At 39.3% G+C, this 14,433-nt stretch overlaps 1 protein-coding gene across 2 annotated transcripts in view; it reads right to left on the bottom strand.

Annotated features, from left to right (window-relative positions):
• The window catches only part of LDLRAD4 (low density lipoprotein receptor class A domain containing 4), a 324,657-nt gene that overhangs the window by 261,526 nt on the left and 48,698 nt on the right, over window positions 1-14,433 (bottom strand). Inside the window, exon 2 of one of the 2 annotated variants that reach the window (XM_044426637.1) lies at window positions 3,336-3,427. The exons of the other annotated variant lie outside the window; for it this stretch is intronic. The gene's annotated coding sequence lies outside the window, so the exon portion shown is untranslated. The remainder of the gene's footprint in view (window positions 1-3,335; window positions 3,428-14,433) is intronic. 2 annotated transcript variants of the gene reach the window in all.

Raw genomic sequence — 14,433 nt, 5'->3', positions numbered from 1 at the left:
GTTGTCTAGGCAGACAAGATTATTACCCACAGGCAGCCAGCACCTATTCTAAGTGCTGCAGCTCTTGGATATTTCACAGTGGAACACAGTCATGGAAGTGCATGTCTTTTTGAAGCAAGGTTGCAAGGGGAACAGGGCCATAGTGACTGAACTGCACAGCAGTTTCTCAAGATGAAAACCTCCTCTGATGCCTACAGAATGAAAGATGCGACATGTGCATATTGGTCCAACACTGGAGTCAGAAACCATTTCTGCCTGGTTTGTGTCCTTGAGATCTAATTTGAAATATAATGGTTACCAGGTTGTCACCTGGAAATGGTGCCTGTTTGTTTAACTGTTCCCAGAGGATATAGCTGTTCTACCTTCCACTCTGATGTTCTGCCAGCTCCTTTCCCCATTACTTCTTTCCTGTTAGCTGCAGCAGTCAGGACTCTGGTTTTCTCCAACAACATGCAAAGGAGGAGCAAGTAGGGAAAGCAATTGGGAAGCGGGGCAATATGTGCCTTTTCAAACACTTAAATTGAAAGATAGAGCTTCAGTTTAAATGGGAGTAAATACTTTGGAAGTACGAATGGAAAGGATTTGATTGCAACTCACAAAATGTGTTTGGTTTTGCCTTATCACATACATGCAGAATTTCATTTTGATGCAGCAGCTCTGGCACATTACACTTTCCTTGCTTTTCAGCTTGCTGAAAATATGTAATTGCTTTCCACAATCAAGTAAATTCCAGATGTTTTGAACTTCAACACCCATCAGCTTCATCCAGCATAGTCAATGGTTAGAAATGCTGGGAATTTAAATCCAAGCTACCTGGAAGGCAATAGGATAGGCAAGACTGCTATATAATATATTGTAATCTCTTTAAGAACCAAGTGTCATTCAGAGGAAGACATATTTGCATTTCTATACATATACGCACACTATGTGTATATGTATGTCCAGTGGATACCAGTATCCTATAGCATGGTGGTACATGAAAAGTTAATCCTTAAATTTAAGGATTTTCAGTAGGTACATAATCAAATACTTTGTAAATCAATCAAAAGTCAACATTACATAGTTGTAATTGGAAAAAATAACTATTTTCATTTTGCCTTGGAAGCAATGGTTTCTGTCTGCTCCAGATCTCTTGGCCTTATGGACTCCTCTACACAGAAGTAATTCTGCAGCGGGTAATCAGAGGTGTTCTTCCAATTCCAATTCCAATTCTTCCAATTCTCACCAGTTGCACAAATTTTAAAGTATTGTTGTAAGTGATAAAAAGATCGTAACTCTATGAATAGCTCGGATGGAATTTATCTGCAAGTAAGCAAGTACGGAATTGGGCTGCATAAATGCCTTTTACCACCGATGGTTCATTTGTTAATGTCAGTGCCACACATAAATAGTGGAAGGCATATCTTTACGAATTCTTGAAATACATTACACTTGCTCTGGATTTAGTAGTTCTGAAAGCCTAAGAAAGCCTAATCCTTTGTTCAGTTTAAATGACAAAGCAGCCAGTCACACTGTCACACACACATGCAATACACACCCAACTATATCTTGCTTTCTTGTTTTGCAAGCATTCATTAGGAAGATGCTGGCTCAAATATTGTTAATGTTAAGCAGTCTGAATTTCTCTCCAGGATCATAGAAATGCCTGCCATTTTTCAAAACATTCTTTGGCTAGAACATCCATCCTGTGATAGCTACCTAAGAAAGAGATGGATCTTTGTTTTCCTTGTACTTCATTTTTAGCCTTGTCTCTCGCTTTATTAAAATACATGGATTTTTTTTAATTGCTCAATCTGACATTTGATAAGTAGCATTTCAAAACTCTGACTATTTTGTTAGTTCCTGAAATGTAAATGTAACTCTCTGAATTTACACAATACATACAGGATCTCAGTGAAAGGTGTATGCTTGTAGTTTTACACCAATGGTAAGACACAAGGCTACAAGACAGATCAGGTCACAGACATAACTGGACCAGCAAACTGTAATCACATTGTAACAAGTCTGTTTCTTACTTATTTAGGCATACAGGGTTATATATTCTGCTGCAATGTAGTATAAAACCTCCATAACAGATATCGTGACTTTATTTACCAAATTTGCCTTTCAAGTCTGGCCAGGCAAATGACCCATCAGTTGCTTCCGAACACATATACGAATGACTACCTCATGCTAACATTACACACTTGTAATTCTGTGAACTATCAAAACCCCTCACTGATAACTTTAATAATATTTGTTGTTTTAAATGTCTTTTTTGTGATTGTGTGCTATAAATACAGATGGTATAGATACAGATACAACATTTTAAGAACATGCACACACAAATCACCAAACATTAGGAATAATTTACAACAAATCAGAGACAATGTTTCATTGACAATTACAAGTATGTCACATTCATTCATCTAAGAGTCTTTCCAGAGAGTACCATGTGTATTTGGTGGGTGTTGTTCTTTGGCTTCATTTCTTACATAGTTTGGGGAAAAGAACAAAAGCTGTCTGTGCCCTGTTTTCTCCTAAATTATTTAATATGGCTAGTGAGCACATCAATAGGATGACTGTCCCCTGGCAGCTACACCAAAGGTTAGAAATCTGTCATTCTTCCAGTTTCCCCAAATAACTTTTGAAGCAGCAAGAATCATGAAAAGTAATGCTTATTTATATGGGTTATCTTTATTTTCCCCAATAAACAGGGAAAGCAGGGCCAATTTGGAGTCAAGCTGCAACTGGAATGCTATACTCTTTCTACATTCTACGAAGACAATTTGCCAACATGTCTGTATTATGTCACATTTTCACCATGGCTGTTAAAGAGATCCAATATCTGTAGATTTACACCAACATATGGGGCTTACAGTGTTATAAATTTTATTCAGTAATAAAGATGTTAGATGCCATCCACTGATGATTTTTAAATAATTTTCTTGGATTGTGTGGTTGCCCATTTCTACTATGAAATTGGCCGAAATATTTTAACCTTGGAATGTTTGCTTTAAACCAGAACATTAAATAAAATTCACTGTAAGAGCTTTTAAAAATCTTTGCTTCTTTGCTGATTTAATCAAGGTTCATATAGCCAGAAACTTACTTTGAAATTACAGTTTTAAATGTAAGAAATGGTATGACACATATTTCACTGTAATCTTTGTATTTTAAAATCTCAGCAAAGCATTTGGAATTTCTGATCTAGAAGCATTCTGACAGAAACGACACCCTGGAGAATAGAAGTGAGGGAGCAACAACAGAGGCCTGCTTAAAAACAAAAGTGCAGTGATACTGTTTCAATGGGAACTAATTTGTACTGAGGGCTACTCCAAGAAAATTCTACTCACTAAGACGAACACAGGGAGAGCCATAGTGTATCTTTGAAAATAGTTCAATGGGGAGTCACTGCCCAGGTGCTGAATTTGAAATGGAAAGTATTCTGGAAAAAAAACACACACACAGAGGAGAAATGTTCAGCATACAATATTTCCAAGGAAATTACATAAACAAAATCTTGATTACGCTGTACAGCAACTTCAGTAAAACAGTCATCAGTATGCACTTCCAAGAAAATTCAGAAGTAAGCTTCTTATGAGATACACCAAAGAAAATCCAGTTTTTCTGTACAGGAGGACTCTCTTCTATAAAAGTGGGCTTTAAGAAGTTTTCAAACAAATGTCTAAATAAATCAATTTCAGTTAAAAATATACAAGCCAACTGCTATTCTTAAAAACCATGTTTATGTATTGTCTAACTTTTGGCTGGATTAGGGCCTACTGCAAACTTTTGTTGGCTTATGTTATGCTATTATTTCCCCATTATGTATAATAAGAGATGATAATCTGAACTCTTTGAAAGTATAGTTACATTCTGAAAAAAGAAAGGCACAGCTTCAGACAATTCAACAACTCAAATTATTGTACCTGGTAAGAAATATAGTGATTTTTCAAATATGCTCTTTTTAGTTGAAAGAGCAGGTGAAATTTTTCTCTGATGCCTTTATTCTACCATATTCTTCAATACAAGCAGATTTAAAATACTTTACAAATTTTTCAATTCAACTGTATCAGTTCAACACTCCTGCAGACACAGTACTAGACAATCCACGAGTCACATCATCACATCTTTGCTTCAAATTCTATTAGAGTTGAGTCTCTCTCTCTCTCTCTCTCTCCCCCCCCACTCAGGCCTTGCCAGTATGTAGGATTAAACGACTTTCCAAGGTTGAATAAGCCACCATCTGTCTGTTTTGCATGGTGCTGTTTGCCATCCGGGAGGCTTGTCCCTCAGAGCGTGTTCCTACCATATGTCACCCTCAAGACATTTGGGGGGGAAATGACTAAGTCTAGCTGGAAAACCCTCTCTAAAATTCCAGACGAGGTTCTCCGAGGCTGTGTTTGTCAAACTGTTCAATCTTTCCTAACCTCCTGCAATACCCATCTGCTGGGAACTTTAGAGATATATCATCCAAATGCAGAAACCCAATCTGTCCGGGTGATGTAACAATACGCCGTTTTTTACCTACAGCTTATGAAGCTTTCGTCAGCTTCAAAGTGTGTCTTAAATATAAAACCCAGCAATTACAAACCTGCACAGAGTTTAGGGTGCTATTTCCATCCTTCTACCAAAATGATAAAGTTCACACATACGTAATACTGAACTTGGCAGTGTGGCTTATTCCCTGAACAACCCACCATACACCTGACAGATGACGAGCGCTGCTGTGGGTTTTCTCCCCTTCCACCTCCCTCTTTCTTCCAGCCTGCTCTGGTACTGATTCCATGGGTCCCTGAAGCAGGCCTCATCTTGCCTCCTTCCCTACTTACTCTAATTGTTACCGCGTTTTGTTCATTGGCTTTTAAAATTTTAGTTTCAGAGGCTCAAACATGCAAAGCTGGAATGGTAACTATTTTTAAACATTTTGTCAGTCATTCACAAGTGTGTTTTGTCAGTCTTCACTCTTTCACAAGTGTTACATGGCTATGTATGAAAACCATTATATGTAGTCTTTCCTGGTCTATTTCCTTGCAAGTTTCCACTGTCAAAAGAAAAACAAAGTAGGATAGGCAACATGCAAGGAAATTGACAAGATGAGGTCACACACAGTTGCAAACAACTGGGGGAGAAAAAATAGTAAAGGAAAGGAGGTACCCATTAGCACAATTCAGAACTGCTGAAAATGGGGAGGGCAATGAGTCAAAGCAGTAACTGCACCAAATGGCAGGGTGCAGAATTACATCCTCCCTTGCCAAGGTGCTCTTCTGGCTTTTAAGTGCTGAACTGGCAGTCCTCAGTGTCCTTTCAACACTTCCCATGTTCAGAGCACTTACTATCAGAGTTATTGCAGCTCCCTGACCATTTTAGCTTAAAAACCCTAAGAAGGCGGCTGCTTGGAATGAAGTGAATAGGGTTACATGGGGGGGGGGGGTGCAAGTCCTGCAAGTCCTGGCAACTCATTTGCTGGGTTTGGTTGGGTTTAAAAAAGATATTTACATATCTTTTGCTCTTGTGTTTTCCCAACACCTTTGCAAGGTGTTTGGGGATTCGGAAAATTGGGTATGTTTTGGTCTTGCAAAACAAAGCACAGCTCTCCGTCAGATCGGTGCAGCTGTGCTGTTCCACTCCACCACAAAACCACCTAGAGGTTATATAGCAGGCAAAGGCAGAAAAGGCAGGCAAAACCTTTTTGAAGATACCCAGTGTTAATTCTGCAAGGTATGCATAAGTGGAAGCAAAAGGTTCAACAGCCTCATTTGTAAAAGCATTCAGATAGGAAAGGTGGCCACACAATAAAAGCCTCACTTAGAAAAGTACTTCAAGTTACATATAAGAAAGCACAAACTATGAGCGAAAACACTGAACTCTGAGTATGTAGCTCAGGTTGTCAAGTAGATAAGGTGGAATTTTATGATGCCAGAGCAACTAGGCCCTATTTTGCAGAACTTGAATATTTTCATAATGTTGCACTCTTCCAATTTTATTATGATTTAAAATAGGAAGAAATCAATTAATTTATAAAGTAAGTATATGGAATGGTCTTTTGGAAAAATACCTTTGAAAGGAAGATCTGGGACAAGCATTTGTGCACAATTCTGTACTTTGCCAGTTGATACTGTTATAATGCCAGAACCAAATCAAAAAGAATACGCTTCTTCATTTGACAAGTTCTCATTCTGTAGTTTGAGACAGACTCTTGCTTTCCACCATTTCTCAAAGTAGCTGCACAGCAGCATTATTTGAAAATAACCTAATCAGCAGAAACGTAATGTATATACTAGAAATTAAGTTTAAAAAATACAGATGGAATATTTATAGAGCAATGAGTTCAGTTTGGAAACATCCTCACTATATTTGTTCCAAAAGTAGCTTCTTCTCCAAATTCAAGTTCTCAGGTTTAAAAAGTGCTAACATAAGGCAGCTAAGAAATAGTTAAATGTGGATAAAGTGCTTAGCAAAAACACAAACAGTGGGGCAATACTTACTTCTGAACAAGTGTGCTATTAGTTCGAATAGACTTGCAAGCAAATCATATTGCAAAAGTAGGAAGAAACTGAAAACTACACTGAAGATGTCTTCCAAGTACTCTTTTATAATATTATTTTTGTCTTCCACAATATAAGAAGAGATTGTTAAACATATTTGACAATTAGTAAGGCAATACAATTGCCAACATCTGAATAAAAACGTGTGAATAGTTAGAAGAAAATAAACCATGCTAGAAAGACTAACAAGTAATAGCATTTGTACACAGACAAATGAATTGAATCCATGTGCTAATGAAGTACTCACACATGTTTAACATGTTAACCAGACAAGAGTTTGAACTAAAAAGAAGGGTGAGTATGAATACCATTAATTTAAGATTTTCAAGCCAGACTTTCAAAGCAACCATGATTACACTAACTCTGCTGAAAAAGCATTCCTTCTCTATGCCCCGACTGCTTTCCAGATCAAACCCCAGGAATTATGCCATTGCTCCAGGTCAAAGGAAAAGCAGAACCAGCTGCCTGAAGCCAAACAACAAGCAGGTTTGCTGTCCTCCCTGCTGTTTTGGCTTCAGCGCTTCAGACTGGAAAATTCAGAAGCATGATCTCCCAAGCCTTGCAAATGCCAAACCCATCTAAGAGGAAAATAGGACAAGACCACCCCCAGGCAAGTTTGCACAGAAATCCACAGGCTGCAATGAAGATTTACAGTAAACATCACACAGGACAGAGTGCTCCACGGAAATTATTCCGTAAGAAAAATCCTACAGGCACATACACCCGCACACATATGCATAAAATAGGAAATAAAAAAGGAAAGAGAAGAAAGGGGTAGGCACAGCACTTCCAACAGGAGCTACAAGACAATAATCAAAAGCAACCAATACCAGATGTCTGAGATATTAACTGGGACCTTGGCTCTGGGTGGCATAGAAAAGTAATCAACAACACCACCAACAACAACTGAGCGTGAATATGCTTCCTCATGAAGAGAGAGTTCACATCCATCTTACTGTGGAAGCCTTAAAAGAGATTCCCATTTGCAGTGGCTCCTGGGATAAAGCTTTACTGTTCAGTAATAAAGAACAGGGGCAACGAGCCAGGCAACATATTCCATGCCCCATGGTGGCAGCTTTTAGCAGAGGAGATTCAGCAAAACAAGGGGCCAATAAAATATGTTTAGCCTTATAGCAACCACCTCTTTAGTTATAAGTTATTCTTTAATAATACCTTATTCAAACTAAGAGGGAAACAGGGCACAGACCACTTCTGAGCAGCTTTAGTGACGGATTTTATTTTCCTGGGTTCCAAGATCACCGCAGACGGGGACTGCAGCCAAGAAATTAAAAGACGCTTGCTCCTGGGGAGGAAAGCTATGGCAAATCTAGACAGCTTACTAAAAAACAGAGACATCACCCTGCCAACAAAAGTGCATATAGTCAAGGCTATGGTTTTTCTAGTTGCAATGTATGGCTGTGCAAATTGGACCATAAGGAAGGCTGAGCGCTGAAGAATTGAGGCCTTTGAATTGTGGTGCTGGAGGAGACTCCTAGGAGTCCATTGGACCACAAGATGATCAAACCAGTCAGTCCTAGAGGAGATCAACCCTGACTGCTCTTTAGAAGGCCAGATACTGAAGATGAAACTCAAATACTTTAGCCACCTTATGAGAAGGAAGAAGTCCCTGGAGAAGAGCCTAATGCTGGGAACAATAGATGGCAAAAGAAGAAGGGGATGGCAGAGGATGAGGTGGCTGGATGGAGTCACTGAAGCAGTTGGTGTGAGCTTGAGTGGACTCTGGGGGATAGTGGAGGACAGGAAGGCCTGGAGGAATGTTGTCCATGGGGTTGCGATGGGTTGGACATGATTTTGTGACTAACAACAACAAGAGCAGCTTTGTAAAGAAATCCAGAGGCTGCGACCCATCACCCAGGTTCCAGCCTGAGCTACCCAGGGTTCAGGGTGAGGTGCTCTTAGATGGTTTCTCTACTTGATTCCTTACTGAAATGCCCAGCCTGGTTCCAGCCTGAGCTACCCAACTGCTTTGCCTCTCAGCCTGTCTTCAGGTCATCAGAAGTGGTAACTAGTTAACATGTAAAGCAGTTCAAGTTCAGTGCTCCTCCATGGACTTTATACAAGGTCTGGACTGGAACACTGTGAGCAGCACAAGTGCAAACAGTTTAATAAATATTTCAAATGCTAAATACACATCAATATCAAGTCTTTAATATGCACAATATTACTTACAACTCAGTCCCAGTGCAGACACATTTTAATAATTTATCTTAATTTAATCCTGATCTTAATAAATTAATGTCTGAAACCATAATTTGAAGGCACGTAGCAAACCTTAGCTAAAGCTGGCAATGGTTGGCATTGACTTCTTTGCTGATAGAGCACTAGACTAGAGTGAAGGTTGAAACAAAAAGGAACCCATAGAATTCAAGGATAGTTCATCTTGTCTGTTCCAAGACTTATCTTTTGAATATATAGTTCTGCAATGAACAGGAGAGTCTTTGAGAGCTTGGAGCATCCCTCAAGGACAGCCCATCCTATGTGAATAGGGCAGAAACATGAAATAAGTTTCTGCTGCTGTTGCATTTAGAATATATATGTATGTATGTACGTATGTATGTATTTGGAACACTTATATGCCCTTCAATTATGGAAAGAAAAGGTGCGTTTGGGAACCAGACTGCCCATAAACAATGGCTCTGTCCCAAATGTATGATCTGTCCCAACGCCTTTGGTGATTCCATCATCTGAGAAAAAGTACTCTCTATATTCATTTAAATAACTGATATGATGCTGCCTTATGCCACAGCTCTGTACTTGATTTTACAGACTGGCAGCAGCTCTCCAGGGTTGTCAGACAGAGGTCTACTCCAGTCATGTTGGCAAGTGGCAGAGACTGAAGTGGGGACCTTCTCTATGTAAATGCTTGGCATTTGGCTCTACTCTTACAGTAGCCTGTAGATGTACAGAATATCTACCATGACAGACTCACAATTCAGAGGCTGTTTTCTGAGACAGAGTCTCAAATTTAATGGTGGCATATCTCAGCTTATGGGAAAGCATTTGGCCTGCTGTGGTATTGTTTTAGTTGGGAAAATGTATGACCTGATCATGGCCTGAAAAATGAGGTAGGGTGCATCCTATCTCCTTTGTCATATATTCCTGAATGGCAGGAGTAGCAGAATCTTTAAATGACAATATTACAAGCTAGAAGTCCAGGTGAATGTGTTCCAGCCCATCCAAGACGAGAAAGAAGAACAGCATGTAAGCTGAAAAGTACAATTATTTTAGTGCGATAATCATATTTCAGGGGATCCTAAAGTTCCCTGATAGTTAACAGGGATCTCAGCGCAGAGTGCAAAGAAGTCAGACGCTGGCTAGAATTCCATTTGTGAGTGTTCTACAAGAGCAAAGCCAAAGTAAGGTTACAGGTGCAGTCAGAAACAGAAAGGTAGGACAGAAAGTACTCAGTAAAGGGATCAGTAAAAAACAGCCAACCTCCCATGTCATAGCAAAGAACCCACACAAACATTACATCTCTAATGAAGATGTGCCAAGAGACTATCACTGGTCTATTTTAAAATCCTTGGCAAGCCCAACAGAGAAGGGTCATTTAAAGAGTTTGGCTCTGGATTATTTTGTTGATGTGAAGAAAGACTGGCACCTCTGAATTGCAATTGATTGAATGGCATGAAGCAAAGTGACAATGCTTAAAACCATTTTGTTAATACCAAAAAATATTTTTGCACACAATGCTTTACAGTCAATGATAAATGAACATTTCAGTGTTAAGCAAGTGAGTTAATGCACCTACAACATTAACCCAGACACAAGCTAAAATGAGAACTGAGACATCTTTTTTCCTTGTGTAGCTCCAATCTGCAAAAGCAAGCAGTTAAACAACATGCTCTTCAACCAGATGGTTTAAATAAAAAGAACACTTTTCAGTTAATTAGGAAATAAACGAATCTGCTGTTAATACAACATGTTACAATATAGGAGACCAGTTTAAATTTGGGGGCACTTGGGTTTTTCCAAGCAGAAACAGCAACAAAATATGAAACTGTGTCCACAGAATACTAGCCTGAGGTTTCATAAAATGTCATCAACCTCCACTGAATCCACGGAAACAGTATTTTCTAATGGACCATTTATTTGCAAATGGAAATAGCAGTTAAAAACAAAAACAAGGAGAATATTGTCTAGTTGCAAAAGCAACCAAGCAGGAAAGAAAATCATCCACATGCACTAAATCCTGATACATTAACACCGCACATTCTGTTTAAATATTTTATTTTCACGGGATCTTTATTGTATGCAGCAATATACATGGGACGAGATTTAGGATCTGCCCTGTGAGCAGAAGGGACCTTTTGAGTCAAGAAGGACTGCACTCCTTGAAGGGCCCTCCATCTGCTCTTTGAGATCCTCCCTTCAAGCATTCAACACAACACTTTCCACGATTTTACAATGCCTTCTGATTCTCTGTGTAGCATTTTGAGAGGGTTGGAGGGGCTGCCATGAGAAGGGAAATCCAGTATCTTTAATTCAGCACAATAATGAATCCAAGCCATGAACCACAACCCCAGTCTTCAGCTTAAAGATGCTTCCAGCTCTCATCCTAACTTCCTGCCTCACTCGTGGAATGCCATGGAGAAGTCTAAATAATGTCATTGTCTACACATCACACTTCCATGTTTCCCCCCTGCTTCTTCTACCTTTTTTCTTATCGCAGAAAGAAAATAGCTACACAATGTCTTATTATTGGCAGCTGTAGGAGCTCTCCATCCAGAACCACCCTAAGTTTCTCCTCCTTCACTGGTACATGACCTGGACAATTGCTGCTTAGACGCTTGGGAGTACCTCTTTCCAGCTGTCAGTTCAGAGATTGCAGAAAACAATCTTCTCCCAAAAAAAGAAAAAAGGGGGAGCCATGGCAAGCAAAGGGCAAGGGGGGTCACTAAGTCAACGACAGTTGTTCCATCACGCTGCTTGGGCATTAGTGGGGTGGCTGTTGCTGGCAGTAGCCAGGGGAACTCAGCAACAACAGCAGGGGGATTTAGCTGCCCTTCCTGAGTGGCTTGTTAGCCATTTCCCTGGGTCCATGAAATGATGCCCAGGTTCAGACAATACGACAATCCATCATGAGTCCAACAACTGCAAAAAGAAATCATGGGTTGCTAATATGGCTAGTTGCTCTCACACAGTCACAGGCTCACCCAACATAACAAGGTGGCTTGTTATCCTTAATGGTATCTTATGTTGTGCCGTCCCAGTCATTGGTACAAGCCAGGCACAAACAATGCTAAAAAGCATTGTTTCAGGAACCACGATGATGATTTCCTTAATTTGGTTTACAGGACATTGCCCATTTTGGTGCTTAAAGTGAACAAAAATGGTTGGCCCTGGATGGAGTTGACTTTTTGATGACACAGCTGTGGATTTCCATTTTGACCAGCAGCCATTGCAAATAATAACTGTAAGCATCAAAGCTAGCATTAATTAATTAGTTTCTATACCACCCAACAGCTGAAGCTCTGTATCAGCAATGTGAACATTCCAATCTGAAAGCCCACTAAGGCGGGTCTGAGGGACACTGGCAGCCTTGGCCAAGTAAAAAACCTATGTGATTTCATGTGTTGTGATTTGTTCCATAATTAAATATGATTTGTGAAACATGTTGAACACTGAAAGTGTTATAGACTTCTCACTGGCGGCGGGGGGGGTGTGTGTGTGGAAGTGTTAGTGCAATCTATTTGGAGGGTACACAGTTGGGGAAGACTATACTTCAGAAATGACACTTTATCATGTGGTAAGGTGAAAAGTTGTCTTCTTTCTATTCCAAAACAATTTTAACTTCAAAACATGAAAATGCCTTTTCTCATGGATTGTTTCAGAAGTGGCTTCAGTGCAGCCTAACTAAGACACCAACTACTCACACAGACAGACAGATGGACGGACAGACACATGTGTTGTCTACCTCCCCTCCCTGTCCCAAGGAAAACTGATAATGCCAAGACCTGGATCAACGCATTTCCTCTAGACCTGCATTCCTTGAATGCTAATATTTATTCTACTGGCATCTAGGAAGCTGGAACTCTATCACACCTTTAATGGTTTAATAAATATTAAATCCAGCTTATTAGTGATTCTAGACGTGTAGTTTTAGGGTAGATTCTTTTATATGTTTATATAAATGATACAGTAGTTAGGAAGATCTAAAACAATTGCTTTCAGCAGACATTATGAGTTTGGTGCAAACATTCTAAGCGGAACTTGATTCAAACACCCTGGCTAGACCTTAGAGCACCTTACTATTCCAAGAACTGAAAGCAGGCTAAGTCAGGATGATTTTTGTGCTTGCTGCCTTTAAGACAAGTTATTTGTTGTTGTTGTTGTTTTTTAAGGCAAGGAAAATTGCATAAAAGTCACAATTTGCATATTTTATGCACTTTGCAGCCATAATTTGCACAGATTTGTTTGCTATTAAAATAATATATCCAAATCAGTGTGGCTTAAAAGCAGAAGACTCCATGTTGGTTCAACAAACAGACAGAATAAGTTAGCCAGTTAAGAAGAGTCCAACCTTCATATTATCTAGCCCTAAAACAGCAGGAGCCACCCTGAGGGTGGAATCAGGTTCTTTCAAAAAGGGAGGGAAGGAAGAGCTGTTTCAGTTTGAATTCAACTCTTTGCATGGGCAGACGCTTGTTCCACATCTCAGAGAGAAAGTTTCTTTGATTTATGCTCCTTTGGTAAACTGTGAAGAGGTTATAAAAGGACTGTATCTCATCAAAGAAAGGGAAAATAAGGGGAGGCAGGAGATCTGCCCATGACAATCTGCTGGAGGTTTGATCTGCCTGTCCTCATGGAGTCCTTGCACTTCCCTAGTTCCAAGAATTATTAATCCAGTCCTAGAACAGCCCTATGCAAAGCAAGGAGCTGAAGATGTCACATATAGAAATTCCATTTTGCTTCTGGTTTTGAGAAAAATCTAATGAAATAAGTCTCTTCTATGGCCAGTAAGAGATACGATAAGCATCAATTTTCATCCTTCAGCTAAAAATAAAAATGCCTCCATGCCTTATGAAATAGTAAATATGGATCCTTTCTCTCCAAGTTATTTTACCTGAAGGATGACTATGCTTATTTTTAAAAGCATTTGGAAGAAAACAAGCAAAGAGGGAAACAAAACATACAAACAAAAGAAAAACAAGGCGCAGAGAGTAGCCCAGATGAAAGCTTTATGTTCATGAAGAATCAGATAAGTAGTTATACAGTTAAAAAGCTGTCTAATAAGTAATACAGAAATAATTTTTCATACTATTATTCAAGGTTCTGTCATAAGAAACATTCTCTTGCTGTGTCTAAACAGTAAAAATCATTGCACTGCTTGGTAAAAACAGTTCCACAAATAGCACATTTTTTTTCCAATATAAAAGCAAAAAACAACTCAAATTAAATAAATTATTGCAAATATAGCCCTCAATTTGTTATCAGTTACAAATTGCTGATTCTTCCTTATTAAAGAGCCTGTCTGAACTCTGATGCTGATATTACATAAGTGTTTTCTTACAATTCTGAACCTACCTGGCCTCCCAGGTCATCATTAGAGGCCCTTCTGAAGGATTCCCCTCCGAAGGAAATAAGGGGGGCGGCTACAAGAAGAAGGGTCTTTTTGGGAGTGGCACCCTGACTTTGGAATCAGCATCCCAGAGAGATTTGCCTAGTGCCCTCTTTGTATTCTTTTCAGTGCTCGGCAAAGACCTTTTTATTTTCCTGGTATTTTAACTTTTAGATGGATATGAACTGATTGTAGAATGTGGTGTGCCTTTTAATTGCATTGTGATTAGATTTTAATACTGTGATTTTAGTGTTTTACAATATGATTAAACTGACTGTATATTTTTATTTGTAACCCACCCAGGAAGTCTTGTGGCTAATG

This window comes from Varanus komodoensis, unplaced genomic scaffold (assembly GCF_004798865.1).
Source record: "Varanus komodoensis strain SLA01 unplaced genomic scaffold, ASM479886v1 scaffold17, whole genome shotgun sequence".
Taxonomy (NCBI): domain Eukaryota; kingdom Metazoa; phylum Chordata; class Lepidosauria; order Squamata; family Varanidae; genus Varanus; species Varanus komodoensis.
This window is presented reverse-complemented; position numbering and strand designations above follow the sequence as displayed.